Genomic DNA, 17,500 nt, shown 5'->3' with positions numbered 1-17,500 from the left:
TTGTTATTGTTGTTGTTGTTGTTGTTATTTCTATCAGCTTGAGTTTGTCGAATTTGAAAAGAAAAGAAAAAAAATTAACAGAATTGCAATCTTCTGTCCAATAATCACTTGTGTGAAGCAACATTGATTTCTGGCCTTATTCGCTTTTTCTTCATTCCCCTCCCAACCACCTGTAAAATCCCCACCACTAACACCAACTTCAGTACCATCACTCTATTTCCTTCCCTTACGTCAATATATTTCAACTGTTAAGCAAGTTAATCGATACTAGGCTGGAAATTTTTTAAAAGAAAGATTCAAAAGACAAAAGGAAAGTTTCAATTGAAGATTTGGAGAAGAAAATAAAGAATATTGCATGGATGAGAAGTGGAGTAAAGATGTCGAGAAATATTGAGAAAGAGAGAGAGAAGAAGAGAGAAAAACTAAGAACAGAAAGAACAAGAGAAATAGAGTGGAGAATGGTATGAGATGAATTAGATGACTGATAAATATCACAAAAAAATGGAGACAAGTCAACAATGAAATATCCGACTTGGAAGAATAGTTAGAATTATTGAAAAGATTCCAAAAATGACATTCGTCTGAAGTTTAGTACCTGACAATTCGACAATTTTCAAGAGACAGAAGGAAGATGATGGCTATCACCAGACTAGCCGGTCCTTGATTCATTACAAAAAGACGACGTATTCAGCGGTGTCTCTAAGGAATAATGTGGGTTATTTCACTTCTGACTGTTTTATCAGAAAATGTGAGACAGGCTCTTTCAGACTGTTTGGTGATATTTATATATATTCAGTGTGAAGATCTGTTGATTTTTCTCTGAAGACACAACATATATACATACATACATACATACATACATACATACATACATACATATATATATATATATATATATATATATATATATATATATATATATATATATATATATATATATATATATATATATATATACAATTGAGAGAAAATTCCCAAGAGACTTTTTGTATAGTGCTCAGTGCTGAACCTTGGAAGTTAGAAAAGAGTAAGATAACTGGTTGAGAAAATACAAGCGTGGACGATCAAGCATATGTTAAGAATGGGTGTATATAGCCACTTCAGGAAAGTAGATGCCGTTGTAATGCTGATAGAAGAGGTAAGGGGTTGAATGCGCCTGTGGCATAATGATCAAGCCGTATTTGTTGATTGAATCTTTATCAGTCAGTCGAGTGGCTTTTCTTCTAAATTCGATCTCAAATATTTGTGGGTAACGGCATCCCCATTGCAGAGGTATAAGAAGTTTATTAATTTGTCAGCACCGAAAGGCTTTCTGATACCTAATAGATAATTGGGGGAAAATTGAAACTATATATCTCGAGAAACAATGTCCTGCATTTGAGTAGAGGATACGAGAAAGACACGATTCAAATTCCACTACTTCGAAACAATCTGTAAATACCTCTCACCATTCAAGGTTTGCAATAGTTTCGGCATGAAGGAAAATGTAACCCTGGACTTAGCAATGACAACTACATATACATACATACGTGTGTGTGTGTGTGTGTGTGTGTGTGTGTGTGTGTGTGTGTGTGTGTGTGACTGTGTGTTCGTGAATATTTATGTCAGGCCACCACAGGACCATTATATCACAGTGTACACAATCAGCATAAGTGATTGTGTATCTAAGTGTACGTCTATATATGATGATGACGATGATGATAGTTATCCACTCGTGACCGAGGATGACCATCAATGACCATTGCCCATGTAAAAATGCCAGCAACGCCCGTGTTTAAGGTAATTGCACCAGCAGTTGACTTCATCCAGGTTCGAGTCTGCGGCTTTCATGCTCACCGTGGAGCCCTCCGGCTAGACCGGGCATCGGATAGTCGCCTCGGTGGCGATAACAAAACTTAAAGCTTTAGGTCCAATAAGGCTTGCGCAGAGCCTCATAGTAACTCTCCAGTCCACTGATATGATCCAGAGACAAGACAGTGCAATATATATACATTTAGAGAGAGAGAGAGAGGGTATGAGAGAGACATACATATATGAATATATATGTTTGTGTAGATAGATAGGTGCATGTAGATACATATTTCGATAAATAGATATATACATACTTTTATTTGGATATATATATATATACATTATATGCACCAACATACACATATATCGCTAAAAGTACCAGCAGTACAGCGTTATCTTGAACAAAATACGTGTTAATGATACACAATATACTCAATCAACATCTGTTTAGCGTCAATGTGGAAACGTATTGTGATTATATCAAAGAATATTTGATAACTAAAAGTGAAGAATCGACCTTCATTTGATTAGTCTTTTCCAATACATATCGCTCTCACAACCTCACTAGTTTCTTACAAGTAGATATTCCCTTTATAACTACTGACGTTATAAAGATAACAGTTTCTTGTGACGAAGCGAGGAATAAAAATCATTAGCCTGAAGACATTCACATGTTAGAAGGCTGACGAGGAGCAATTATATATAAAGAATGCTAACACCCAGTTCTTTAAATATAAATGTAGGTAATAACATGCATCATCACCATCATCATCATCATCATCATCATCATCATCATCATTATCTTCATTATTATTATTGTTATTATTGTTATTATTATTATTATTATTATTATTATTATTATTATTATTATTATTATCATTATTATTATTATTACTACTACTACTACTATTACTTCCGCCTTAGCGAAGGTAGAGGTATTGTTTTCAGTCGTGTTTGTTTGTCCGTGGACAAGATAACTCAAGAACCGCTGTTTGGATTCGGATGAAACTTTCAGGGATGTTCGGCCTCATGACTGGCACAAAGTGATTAGACTTTGGAATCGAGCCGGTACCGGACAAGGATTCTGGATTATATTACCTGCTTTTTTTTTTTTTTTTACTTAATTTTTGAGAGCGGTAGGGCTAATTTTTAGTTTTCTTGTTATCATTATTTTCGCTTGGACATAGCAATACAAATAGCCTGGTTTTCGAACGCCGAATACATATGTTTCAGAACGAAGCGTCAGTCGAGTACAGAGCACTTATATGAAATTAGAACGACAAAGGAATAAACAACAGTTATGCCAAAAACTTCATTAGTTTACAGCTCTTTCTGCTGCTAGATGCAATGCACTCATAGTTGAATGCCTGTGTACCATCATAGGAGCTAATGAAGTTTATGATAATTTCTTTCTTACTCCTTTGTCATATATATATATATATATATATATATATATATATATATATATATATATATATATATATATATATATATATACACAAGAATAAGGGCAGGGAATCGTCAATTAGTAATAGAATTAATAATTAACAATTTTGCCAAGTAGTTCAGTATGAAAAAACCTTTATCGGTAAATCATTTATCATCATAAATATACAGGGATTAACATTGAGTTGCTTCTCCAACATACTGAAAATTTAGAAATAGCAGTCAAAGAACTACTGATTCTAAACTACAATTTTTTCTCTAAACGGATGGCGATATTTATGGCACACATAGAACAAAAAACCAGAGTGAAAAGCAAAAAAAAACCTGCCTTTAGTGAATTGGATACGAACGTTTCGCGGTTAAGAGATTACTCTATTCCGACTCTTCAGCCCAATATTCTGATAAATTTGAAAGTGTCTCTAAAAAAATTCACGGTAATTTCTGGCCATGCGACACCAAAAACCAACGAGAAGAAAAGGCACTTACGAATTCATCGGCTAGTGAGTTCAGGCATCTCACCTCAAAAGAAATCCATTCCATGTGCGTCACGCATGCAAAAATGACCAACAGAACAAGTACTAGGCTTACAAAGAATAGGTGCTGGGGTCGATTCGTTCGACTAAAGGTTGTACTCCAGCATGGCCGCAGTCAAATGATTGAAACAAGTAAAAGAGTAAAAGAATAAGCGAAGTCGTAAATTCCAACAAAATCAGCTGACTGAAATTATTGGAAAATAAAAATTGTACAGACAGGCGTGGATCTTGTCTGTAAAACCGATTGAGGCAAAGCGGTGTACGTGTTTCAGACTTGTTAGATGTTCTGAGTGAATTATATTCTGCTCAGCTGACAAAATAGAGACATATTTACGTAGACATAGATGGAATGCATCGATAATTGATGGTCGATATCTCGCCCTTAGCTATCGAACAATCTTCGATACAATCTTCGATACAATCTTCGATACAATCTTCGATACAATCTTCGATACAATAACTTATTAAATTTTGTGAGGCAGATAAAATATATATTGATCAAGCATATTCTAGAGGGTTTACATATGGAATTTCACACACACACACACACACACACACACACTGGATGCTCAGGGTGGTAGGGGAATCTATATGCAGTCCCTAGCGTCAGTAGCCAAATCTTACCGAAATCACACGTACTATATTAATAAAAAGTAAGGTCACATTGGACAATATAATCTTTAATATCCCCCAAAAAGCAGAGTGGTCGTACCTGGTGTGCTTTCGATCACAGGTCTGTTATCATGGGTGACTAGGATCTGAAATTTACCTTTTTTCATGGAAATGATTTCATATAGCAATACATGTTCCTTCCTTAGATTATTATGAAGGAACGGGAAAAGCTTATGGCCTTTAAGTCCTTCCATCGTGATGACATTATATAATGTTGAGTATATTCTTTTTACTCTAGGCACAAGGCCCGAATTTTGGGGGGAAGGAGTCAGTCGATTAGATCCATCCTAGCACGCAACTGGTACCTAATTTATCGTCCCCGAAATGATGAAAGGCAAAGTCAACCTCGGCGGAATTTGAACTCAGAACATAAAGACAGACGAAATACCGCTAAGCATTTCGCCCGGCGTGCTAACGTTTCTTATTTCTTTATTGCCCACAAGGGGCTAAACATAGAGGGAACAAACAAGGACGGACAAAGAGATTAAGTCGATTACATCGACCTCAGTACGCAACGGGTACTTAATTTATCGACCTCGAAAGAATGAAAGGCAAAGTCGACCTCGGCGGAATTTGAACTCAGAACATAAAGACAGACGAAATACTGTTAAGCATTTCGCCCGGCGTTCTAACGTTTCTGCCAGCCCGCCGCCTTAGTAATATTGAACATATTACGTCAGTAATCGATGAATGTCGTATTAATTTGTAACAGAGTGTAGGACAAGTAATTAATTCTGATTCAATTATTTTCATCTGATTTCTACTTCTATTTCTCAAATATAAATATCGGTCGATTTCTACCTTTAATACTCTTATCATAGTTCTATTCATATTTAAGCTCAGACATGTCTGTGTTGTTAAGTAGTTCGCCTTGCAGCCATGTGGATTTGAGTTCAATCCCACTCCGCGATACCTTAGTCAAATGTCTTCTATCATAGCCCTTTGTGAGAGAATTTGGTAAACGGAAAGTGTGAAAACCTGCCGAAATATTCTGTGCGTCCTTGTGTCTGCGTTTGTCCTCCCACCGCTTAATAACCGGTGTTGGTTTGTTTACATCTCCGTAGCGGTTCGGCAAAAAGACCGATAGAATAAGTACCAAACTTTAAAATAAGCATTGGAGTCAGTCTGATTCACTAAAACCATTACTTCAGTATGGCTGCAATCCAATGAGTGAAACAAGTAAAAGATAAAAGATATCTACGATGTTTTTTAGGAATATTGATTTAAGCAACTGTTGCATGGCGAAGAAAATACACACTGACATGATTTCGAACTCAAAATACAGTGAAATTATGCACTGAAATACATTTAATCTGGCTTTCTTTGTTCAGTTAGTTCAGCTTTCTACACTCTAAGCAGCCTGCACTGTTCCAGTATCCTCGTTAATTTTATCAATAGAATTAATGTCACGTGTTGAGTATATTAGGTCGGTTGGTCGGTTATAGTCCTAAGAGTATCAACACAAACTCCTGATTATTCTTAACGTCAGCTTAAGAGGTTTTATCGAATAACACCTCACGTGCAGATTAAAGAAGATTTTGATATAATCATCGCATTGCCGCATTGATATGGAAACATCGCTAATATAAAGGATTTAGAAAAAAAATGCGGTAAGGCCATTTCTAATCTCATAAAATGTTCTGTTGCTTCTGCTAAACGCATAAGCGTAACAGACCGCATCAAAAGATATCTGGCCATCTAACTAATTGGGTGATGATCTTTCATCCATGACCGAGCGATATCCTCTCTTCATGATGTCTACGGCTACCATTATTACCGATTATGAAACTGCGAACCAACAGAATTGTTAGAATATCAGAAAAAAATCTTTGCAGTATTTTTTCTGATTCTATATGGCCTGAGTTCAAATCCCGCTGATGTCAACTTTCCCTTTCGTTCTTTCGGGATCGATAAAATAAAGAATAAGTCAAGTACTGGGCTCAACATAATCGACAGACCCTTCCCCTCTAAAATTATTAACCTTGTGCCAAAATTTGACGCATTTATTATCGATTATTGTTTCTCTAAACCAGTTTCTCTAAACCAGCTACTTTCTCTATACCCGGATCTGGAATGGCCGCATATTCAATAAATTTGCTTCTAAATCACCTGGTTATAGTTTTAATCCCGCTATGTGGAACATTAAGCAATAAGCCATAAAATCTTTTCATCCACAAACACACACACATACATATACATATAAATTCACAAGATAAGACAAGTGAGAGAATATGTGTTTATACCATTTATTAACAAATGGTATAAACATATATTCCCTCACTTTACTTCTTTTGCTTGATAATTTTTTATATATACTCTCCATCATTGAGCTTCCTGGATTTTTAGAATGACGGTGGAGTTATATATGTGTGTTGGCACTCCGTCGCTTATGACGTCGAGAGTTCCAGTTGATTCGATCAACGGAACAGCCTGTTCGTGAAATTAACGTACAAGTGGCTGAGGACTCCACAGACACGTGTACCCTTAACGTAATTCTCGAGAATATTCAGCGTGACACAGTGTGACCGTTTGAATTACAGGTGCAACCGAAACAGGAAGGAAGAGTGAGAGAAAGTTGTGGTGAAAAGTACAGCAGGGTTCACCACCATCCCCTGCCGGAGCTGTTGGTGTTTTCGCTCAATAAACACTCACAATGCCCGGTCTGGGAATCGAAACCGCGATCCTATGACCGCGAGTCCGCTGCCCTAACCACTGGGCCATTGCGCCTCCATATACATATATACATATATATATATATATATATATATATATATATATATATATATATATATATATATATATATATATATATATATATATATATATATATATATATATATATATATATATATATATATATATATATATATATATATATATATATATATATATATATATATATATATATATATATATATATATATATATATATATATATATATATATATATATGTATATATATATATATATATATATATATATATATATATATATATATATATATATATATATATATAAATTCACAAGATAAGAGAAGTGAGAGAATATTTGTTAACAAATGGTATAAACATATATTCCCTTACTTCACTTCTTTTGCCTGACAATTTTTTTATATATACTCTCCATCATTGTGGTGCCTGGATTTTTAGAACGACGGTGGGGTTATATCCTAGCCTTAACCACGGTTTTACTTTGTAGTTACGCACCAGGCGGAGAGTTTATAGTGTAAGGAGTTAAAGTTTTTCTGTATCTTTAAAATGCCTCGCACATTCAACTCTTCAACTGCCACAAGCAACAGCACACAATATTTCCTTGTCTCCAGTGTCGTATATCCGAAACACATAAAAGCGCAGAGAGTACTTATTACTAATACAGTTGTAGCATTGATAAATAACAAAAAAATACAGTATATACATTTCAACCATCACTCATTAATCCTTAAAAATCTTAGTTAATCTTTTCTACGTTAGGCTCAAGGCCCGAAATTTTTTTTTGGGGGGGGGACCCAGTCGATTAGATCGACCGCAGTACGCAGCGGGTACTTTATTTATCGACCCAGGAAGGATGAAAGTCAAAGTCGACCTCGGTGGAAGTTGAACTCAGAACCTAAAGAAAGATGAAATACTGCTAAGCATTTCCCCCTACGTGCTAACGATTCAGCCAGCTCGCTGCCTTCTTAAAACCTTAGTTAATGACAATAGTGAGCGCACATCCAGATTGCCCTTAGTCAAACAAACTTTTAATAACGTTGCTCATTATTACAATGATGCACTGAATGACATTGGCTTCAAAACAGCATAACATATACACAACAGCACTAATATTCAAAGAATGCAAATAAAATGCGGAGAAAATTCATAGTAAAATGTCTGTATATAGTTTAAATGCTGTTTCGAAAATTACCATTATTTTCCTAAACCTTATAAATATGTATTTTTCCGAAGGTAAAAGATATTACAGAATTTTACAAAAATCATTAAGGTGAGATACAATTTCACCAAAACTTTCGCTTTTTCTACAGGTAAAATAAACAGAAAAATTTATTCTAGTAAAAATATTTAAATATCTTTGAATAATTGCAACAAAACAAATGTTTTTCCTTTCGATATTATATATATCTCAAAATCATTATTTTATTGAGATAAGGTCTGTCTTACAAATAAAATAAAACTAAACGTTATATATAGGACTTACTGAAAATCCCTTGAAAAAAAATCGATCCTACAATATACTTAAAATTCATAAGTTACCACAAAATTGCTCAAATATATCTGAAACTTAAAGAAGGACGATATTAACAATTAAGTAATTAACCAGTTCATAAAATACGTTTCGCTATGTTAAATCTCTCAGAGAAGTTTAACAATGCTTCGATATTTTTAGTGGAAGATCGGAATTGGTAACTTTTTGCACATATTCCATCAACATTCATTGAGAAATTCCCAAATACCTTTTGCTTAAAAACGTTTAGTTTCTACACAATGGATTTGTCATACCTTGATATATCGCCGCATATTGGAAAGAAACATCCAGTTATTCATTAAATGTAAAACCGCATTAAGAATAGCTGCTGCCATGCTTTTGTGTGATTTATACGTATGACACATTGTATATTAAAAAACATGCGATCTTGTATGTGAATAGATGAATGCATTACGTGCTCTGTATGTGGCAATAGACAAAGACAATAGACAATAGGCAGTCAATCAAATCTTGAAGGCAAATCATATTCAGATGTGTGAACGAATACTTTGCTTATATATTGATTTCAAATTTTGGCACAAGATCAGCAATTTCGTGGGAGGGGGAAAATCGATTACATTGGACCCCTGTTCTTAGCTGATATGTTTTATCAACCCTGAAAGGATGGAAGTCAAAGGCGGCCTCTGCAAAATTCGAACTCAGAACGTAATGACAGACGAACTTTGCTTATATATTCTCACGTTGGTCCCCTTCTTCGATCGTTTTATAATCGGTAACGTGAGTCTCAAAGTAACAATTTGAGACACCTTGAAGTCTAATAAAACTTGCAATCAGTACTGTAAGTATTGAATGTATTTTCCTTCTTTCTAAACTATCCACAGACGCTCACGCGTGCGCACACATGCACACACACACAGACACACAGTCAGACAGACAAAAAGACAGACAAACAGATAGACAGATAAATAGACAGACAGACAGATAGATACATACCTACATACATCCATACACACATACATACATACATACATACATCCATACACACACACATACATACATACATACATACATACATACATACATACATACGTAAGATTGCTAAGTAGATAGATTGCTAGGCAGCTTTGTAGATAAACAATTTTTCTTCTAACACTTTACATTCCGAGTACTAATCCCGGGGCGATCAACTTTGCCTTTCATCCTTTAATTTATTTAGTCGATAAAATAAATTATCAGTGAACTGTTTAGGGGGTGGGGGTCCATGGTATCGACCAATTCTCTCCCCTTATAATTGCTGGTCTTGGGTCGAACTCAGGAACCGTTAATATTCAACTCAAGTTGAAATATTTTATAAGCAAAGGAAAGAGTAAACTTCAGTATTTTGTTTACCGGATTTCGAACGTAAACCCAAATTATAATTAATGTTGGTAAATGGTTAATTATATTCATAATTATATTCATATATGCTAACAGAATCGTTAGCACGCCGGGAAAAATGTTTAGCGGCATTTCTTACGTTCTCAGTTCTAATTCCGCTGAGGTCGACTTCACTTTTTATCCCTTCGGGGTCGATAAAATAAGTACCAGTTGATCACTAGAGTCGACTTACTCGACTTACTCTTTCATCTGAAATTATTGTCCTCGAGTCAAAATTTGAAACCAATATTGATAAATGATATATAAATATTGTGTAATGGAGATGAGCTCATTCGAGGACAAATTCGTCTTTTAGTTTTTCTGTATTCTTAAAAGAGAACTCGGTAGTTTAAAACCTACGGGAAAATATAATAAGTAAAATAAGATTTCTTCATGAAATAATTCAGATAGAAGATGTACTGAATGGTGTAGGTAGAAAATTCCCAATAAATTCAGCTTGGATTTTTAGTAAGGGGAAGAAAAAATATGGCGGCAATTCGTAGTGGTCCTGAAAGTAAGGATGAAATAATTTCAAAATATTAAGAAATGGTTTGACGGATCACATTCAAGTGACACATGTTCACATAAACACTGCAAACACGCACAGGCATATGAATATTTACATGTTTGTGTAAGTCTGTGTGTGTTTGTGTGTATGCGTGCATCTCTCTCTCTCTCTCTCTCTCTCTCTCTCCCTCTCTCTCTCTCTCTCTCTCTCTCTCTCTCTCTCTCTCTCTCCCTCTCTCTCTCGTATGTGTGTACGTGATGTAAAGAGTATGGCTGGGCTCTCGTATTTCTCATTTGAATAAAATACCAAAATAATCAATACCCATTCTCGCAGGGGCTTTGTGCATGTAGAGGCCAAGTGCATGTAATTCATCTTATCTCCTGATTTCATCGTAACTTTAACGTATTTGAAGAAAACGATTTTTAGTCCTTTTATACTGGAAAAGATCGCTAAGTCCACACATTAGCACGAAGTCAGCAGGTTTCATGGGGCGCATGCAACATTGCTTACTGAACATACTAAATCATATTTTTATACACATATATATATATGTATGTATATATATATATATATATATATATATATATATATATGGGAGAATATACAAATAATAACAACAGACGAGGACAGGTGGTGTAAATAACAAAAGTATATATTAGTATGACGCTCGGGAATACGGAAAGTCTTTGACGTTTCGAGCTACGCTTTTCAACAGAAAGAATACGGAGACAAGGAGAAAAACACGGAGAAAAAAAATTGAATAGTGTTCAGTCAACGGTCATTTTTGTGTGTACTCATGTATGTAAATACATACATACACTCATCTATCCAGACAGACAGACAGTAAGCCATACATACATACATACATACATACATACATACGTTCATACATATAAGCACAAAGAGCGTAAATCAGATGTACTGTATTAAATCCAAACATATTAGAAAGCTTTTACTCTGTAATTAATTATGCGTGATTAGAATTATATAAATTAAGTATCAGAATGCAAATATATTACTCTTACGCTCTTGCCTTTACGGGGGAATGGAGAGAATTGGGAACGCCTTCACACAGACCCCTTCATAATTTGTTGAGTGATCACCAGAGAAGAAGTACCTCTTGTTTTTCCCTCCTCTGACATTAGCATAACGAATTTTGTTTCGACAGATTTTTTTTTAAATGTATGCATTTTCTGAAAATATCTAATAAATCCAATGGTTGTTTAGTGATATTAATCTTACAGTAAGGCTAAATGGACCATTAAACCAAATAAGTTTCCATTTTCTACCTTTCACTTTTGGAGAATTTATATTAGTATTACTCATGTAATTAATCTTATACTTTAACTCGTGGATTTAATGCATTTTTTTTGTAACACAAAACTGCATTGTTACACGATGATATACATCTTTTAAATACTTTTAATAAAGGATTGTTGTAATAAAGGAAGATACATTGTTTAAATAAACTGTATATTAATGGCCACTTGCTTGAAAGGAATAATTACATTTCCCTAAATTATTTATGATAGTACATGGTTGGACTGAAATTTTATTTATGTTCTATAATTTTTCTTTTAACTTCCTAAATTAGCAGTATTATTATTATTATTGATTTCTAAATTTAATAAAATTTCTAAAGAATTTATATCAAAATTTTGGAGAACTTTGGTTTTTCTGAAATTTTGTAAGTGATATCCCATTATCAAAGTTTTTTTTTCCTTCTTTTGTACGTAAATATAAAATGTGCTCGGTTTTAATACATAGTCAAAATTTGTCTAGTTTCAATTTAGTAACCAAATCTTCCTCTTAGACCACTCCTGCTGTCTTTAAAAAGGAAAACCATATTGGATAATGAAATCGCAGATATACTATAGATGTAATATAAGTATACCATCCAAATATAGACTGGGTAGTTATGTTTGACAGGTCAGATTTGTCCTGGAGCTTAATATTAAAAGCGTCAGCCAATACGAACCAAAGAGACATGCTTTATGTGAGTGTTTGACCTGCTGCAAATAATAGTTAAAACTGTTTCTGTTTAATTACTTGCTGATTAAAAATGCAACATAAACTTAATGATATGAGCTCAGTCATAATTATTTTTGAATATAATAATAGGAAGGGCACAGCTACGTTGCATTTGATGACAGATATGCTGTATCTGGGGCCTAAACAAAACCAAGCGTGATTTTCTTATGACATGTTCTTTTATCTAATGACTCGGTCGGTGAATGGATGTTGGTAATTAATTTTTAAAAAGTTTTTAAGCCCATATTTGTGTTTCTGTTATGTCTCTGTTTAAAAATATTTTCATCAACCAAAATGTCACGAAATAGAGTGAGTCAATTTTCAAATTCAATAAGAGAGTCCATTTTTATCTAAAAACATCTTTAGGGCTTTAATTCAATTAATTACATTCATGATTGTGTTCGTGATTCGTAACATTTCAAATCACTGAAAAGAAACCATCTTCACTGTTTTCTTCTTTCTCTTTAATCTTTTTTCTTTTCTTTTCCTTCCAACTTTTCTCTTTCACTTCTTTCATCGTACTCGTTTTCCATTTCTTCTTCCCTCCACTTCCCTTTATAACTATAATTATTATTATCACCACCATCATCATCATCATTATCAACTAGTCTTATTACGTGTTTTCGCTTCTCTACCGCGCACGATCCTGTGTGTGTTGGCCATATGCAGTGCTTTGTACTTTTAGTTGTATTGAAAAGAAAAGATGTGACATGTGTACGGTGTTCAGTCATCCAGTTTTCTAAACGTTGCGCATATTTTTAAGTCATGGGGTTTGGCTATATATTTGTGTACATCTTTTAAAATCATTCCCAAGGTTCTCTTTATTATATGCATTGTTTCTATTTTCTGTTCCACTATTCTAATTATCTCTATTCCCTTAACTTAATATTTAGTTATTTTTTCCATTTAATTTAAGAACATACCATCATCAGTTGGGACCGATATGTTGATAAGCAGATACTTCCTTTCATGGTGTTTCCTGACAGTAATTGATCACTTTGATATCCCTGGTACATTTTCTAGTGTATGTCTATGCCACCGACATTCTGTTGGTATTTCATAATGCAGGCAAAACTTTCAATGTATGAAAGCCACGAAGTCATACGCGATAACAACCTTCATGTAATCTGCAGTTATTTAATATATTGTTTCGTTGCATACTTGTGGCCAATTCTAGAGAGGAGTCCGTGTGTCACAGTCAATAATTCTTTCCTTTCAGCTTTCAGTCTTCGGTTTCTCAGACAATTTTACGATTTTTCTATGTCGCTATCAATCTTATTTCTTTTCTTTCTTTTTCTCCAGTTACTATCTATGTAGGGGGCTCTTCTTGCTAAAATATGGTAGTCTATAGTGATATTTTCATCAAGGATGTTAAGTGTTTTACAATATGTAATGTTCTTTTCTCTTCTCATCTAACAAGTGTCTGGTATTTCAGTCTCTATTTTGTATTTCTTGGCTTCCTTAAAGAAAGAAAACAGTTTGTGTTTGTGATAAATATAAACATTCTGTCAAGATTCGTAGGTACACCATGAATGTAGTTATTATTTTTCTTTTTTCTTTCTCTCTCTCTAATATTGCTAAGTTATTTAACGTCCACTTAAGAATATTATGCTTATAACTTATTACTGAGACTGCTAGAGTATTGATGTCTGCCATCTTATTTTTACTTTTAGCTTTATCTTAAGTATTAATATAATGCGTTTATAATGTTCTGTCTTAAGCTTTTCTTTCGTATGTGTGTATATGTGTGTGCGTTACTCTGTCTAGTTCATTAATTCCTAAGTATCCGTAACACTGTGTTCGATCTAATTCTCTAAACTCTATTTCTTTATCTAACATGATATTAGCGCTTTTAATTAATTTTTCTCTCCTCAGGGTTGCCTTAGCGCAATTTACTAATCCCAATAGCATATCAATTCAGTTAATAAATCCGAATTCTACCTGCAGCACCGTTTTAAGTTGTTTATCCTCTGCAGCGTACAACCCCAGGTTGTAAAAATATGGTCAAAGTATGGCTTATTGCCTCCCAGAGCATTTCATCTGAGTAATATGTTAAGCCAAGAACCTGACTCAACATATTAGTTAAAAGTGTTAGCGCCAAGCAAAAAAGAAAAAAAAACTGAAGATAAGATTCCTCTTGTAATATCCATCACGTAATTTATCTTTATCTCTAGGACTGTTTGTCATCCACTTCTTTATTGTCACATGTTTAATCTCTCTTTCTCTACTGGTAGTATCTTACTCCTGGCTAATGCTTCCTGCATTCACATGTGGAAACTATAACGAAGGCTCTATTTTTTATTGCAATATTACCATTAATTACATTTCATCCTCTCAAGGTTGATAGTATAGTACTAGTTATGTAATGATATCGAATACATTCTAGTTTTGTGGTCTTAGAAATAAGCACTATTATTACTAAGAAGCAGTAGGAAAATTCTAGAAATGTTTAATAAGTTCAGCTTCGGTTAAGAGTGAAGATTGTGAACCTTTGCCATACGTCTGACGAAAGGTTAGATTCTTTAACCCTCGCAAAAATTGAATTCATTGAATTGATCCTCTAACGAAAAGAAGAACGGATATTCTTTTCTACTCAAGGCACAAGGTCCGAAATTTTGGGGAAAGGGACCAAGATCGACCCTAGTACGCAACTGGTACTTAATTTATCGACCCCTTGACGGGATTTGAACTCAGAACGTAGAGACAGACCAAATACCGCTAAGCATTTTGCCCGGCGTGCTAACGTTTCTTATTTCTTTATTGCCAACAGGGGGCTAAACATAGATGGGACACACAAGGACAGACAAAGGGATTAAGTCGATTACATCGATCCCAGTGCGTAACTGGTACTTAATTTATCGACCCTGAAATGATGAAAGGCAACGTTTCTGCCAGCTCGCCGCTTTAAAGAACTGATATTGAAAATGGCATTATTGGCTTCACCATAGAATATTGCGCATCACTACCGTGACTGTATGGCAGGAGATTCGTTTCGCAAGCACGCAGTGTTTGGTTCAATCTATTGCGTAGTAAACAAGTCAGGTGTCTCTTACTAAAGCCTCTGAGCAAAATTATTTAGGAAGAGACTATGAAGAAACTAGTCGGATGATCTCCAACAGTTCTTGTTGGCAATCTTAATCAGTCGCCCAGTTTAATTACACCACTTGGCCCTTAAGTGCTTCCGTTAGGGCCCACTCTGATATATGCATTGAAGCCAGGTCTCCGGTATGAGGATAACTTCTGCCACCTGTCTTCCACTTGTTTTCAAGATCTTGCGAAAGATCGCTGCATTTCCCTTCTTCTCATTAATACAAAATAAAGTACATTTTCAATATTGGTTTAGTGATTAATCCAATGAAAATAATATCATTATTTAAATTCGTGTATATTTTACGATATTAGATATTAAACTGCTATTTTACAATATCAGTGTTCATTGATCATGTAAATTCTTGTATATTTGAGTTCATATTTTGATGCCAACGATGCCAGCAATTTTTATAATCACATATCATTTATTCAATTATTCAGTTATTCATTCCTCGTTATACATTCATATCATTTGAGACTTCCTCCCAAGTGACATCCAGTTATTCTAACACTTAATTCCCAACCGTAACATTGCATATTCAAATCCAGAATATCTCCCAGCTTTCCTATCGCTCATTCTTCATGCAGTATGCAAAAATTATATCCAATAGATTTACTCAATTACGAAGAAAGTTACTTGAATAAATACATTATAGTATTCTGTATATTTGCTAACTATTGACAAAGTTATCAAAACAGCTCCGAAAAAATATAGATAGCATCGAACTCATTGCCATGTCAGTCAGCAATTCAAATTAAACTCTATTTCCTACAAAAACAGTATGCCATACCTAATACAATTATTTCTCAATCGTTTGGCATCATATTAGTTCATTACGGGTATTGATTTTAGAGTTTATTCGCATTATGATATATTGCATGCTTCCGGTTGCATTTTTTACGTCTTATTTAATAACAATAGATTTCTTCCCCTATGTACAATTTAGAGCGAACTTGGTTGTGTGAATGATTTACTGGACTAGTAGCTTGTGTTTTGTAAGTTCGAGTCAGCTGTATCGTTTTTCTTCAATTTTGAATAGGGCACTTAATCTCACTTTTATACTGTTGTATGTGTGTCAGGTTTTGTGAAAATGCTAATATCTGATTCCCAATACTCGTTCACATCTAGTTAACGCTATTGAATCTTTATTCGATCGAACGTTTGTCAGAAAGAATTTGTGCTTGAAGTACAAAATATCCCTACATAAACAAGCAAGAGAACTTCTGCAAGGAACTCGACATGCTATAAGTAGTAGATGAATCTCCTTCAAATTACAATCTATCTCCCTCAAAAAAATCAAAGATACAAAGGGTGATATAATTCTGGAGACAGAAATATTTAACCTTAGGTTTCCTGGATTAAGATTCACCAGACTCAAAACAACAACATCTCATTATGAAGTAATCATCATTGACGCGTGACCGTTATAAGTCAAAGATTCACTCAACACGACATTGTTGTTTTTTTGCCTGGTAATCTCACTAAGTAATATCACTTTCTACTTTATACTATTTGCAATGATTACTTACAAATATGTCTTATCTTACTATCAAGCGTGTAGATTGATTGCTAACTCTCTGACGTCTATTGCCATTACAAATACATCAACACGAATGACATCACATGGCTATAAAAGAAAAACTGGCTCTCCGTCGGTTACGACGATGAGGGTTCCAAGTGATCTGATCAAGAGAACAGCCTGCTCGTAAAATTAACGTGCAAGTGGCCGAGCATTCCGCAGGCACGTGTACCCTTGACATAGTTCTCAGAGTGATTCAGTGTGACACAGAGTGTGACACAGAGTGTGAC

General features: G+C 34.5%; 1 protein-coding gene across 1 annotated transcript in view; it reads left to right on the top strand.

The window, feature by feature from the left end:
* LOC106883841 (calmodulin-1) overlaps positions 1-17,500 on the top strand; it is a 61,617-nt gene that overhangs the window by 1,086 nt on the left and 43,031 nt on the right. The window lies entirely within an intron of this gene.

Source organism: Octopus bimaculoides, chromosome 11 (assembly GCF_046866305.1).
Source record: "Octopus bimaculoides isolate indiv1 chromosome 11, ASM4686630v1, whole genome shotgun sequence".
In the NCBI taxonomy this organism is placed as follows: domain Eukaryota; kingdom Metazoa; phylum Mollusca; class Cephalopoda; order Octopoda; family Octopodidae; genus Octopus; species Octopus bimaculoides.
Note: the sequence above shows the minus strand (reverse complement) of the source record. Positions and strands in the feature narration are given on the sequence as shown.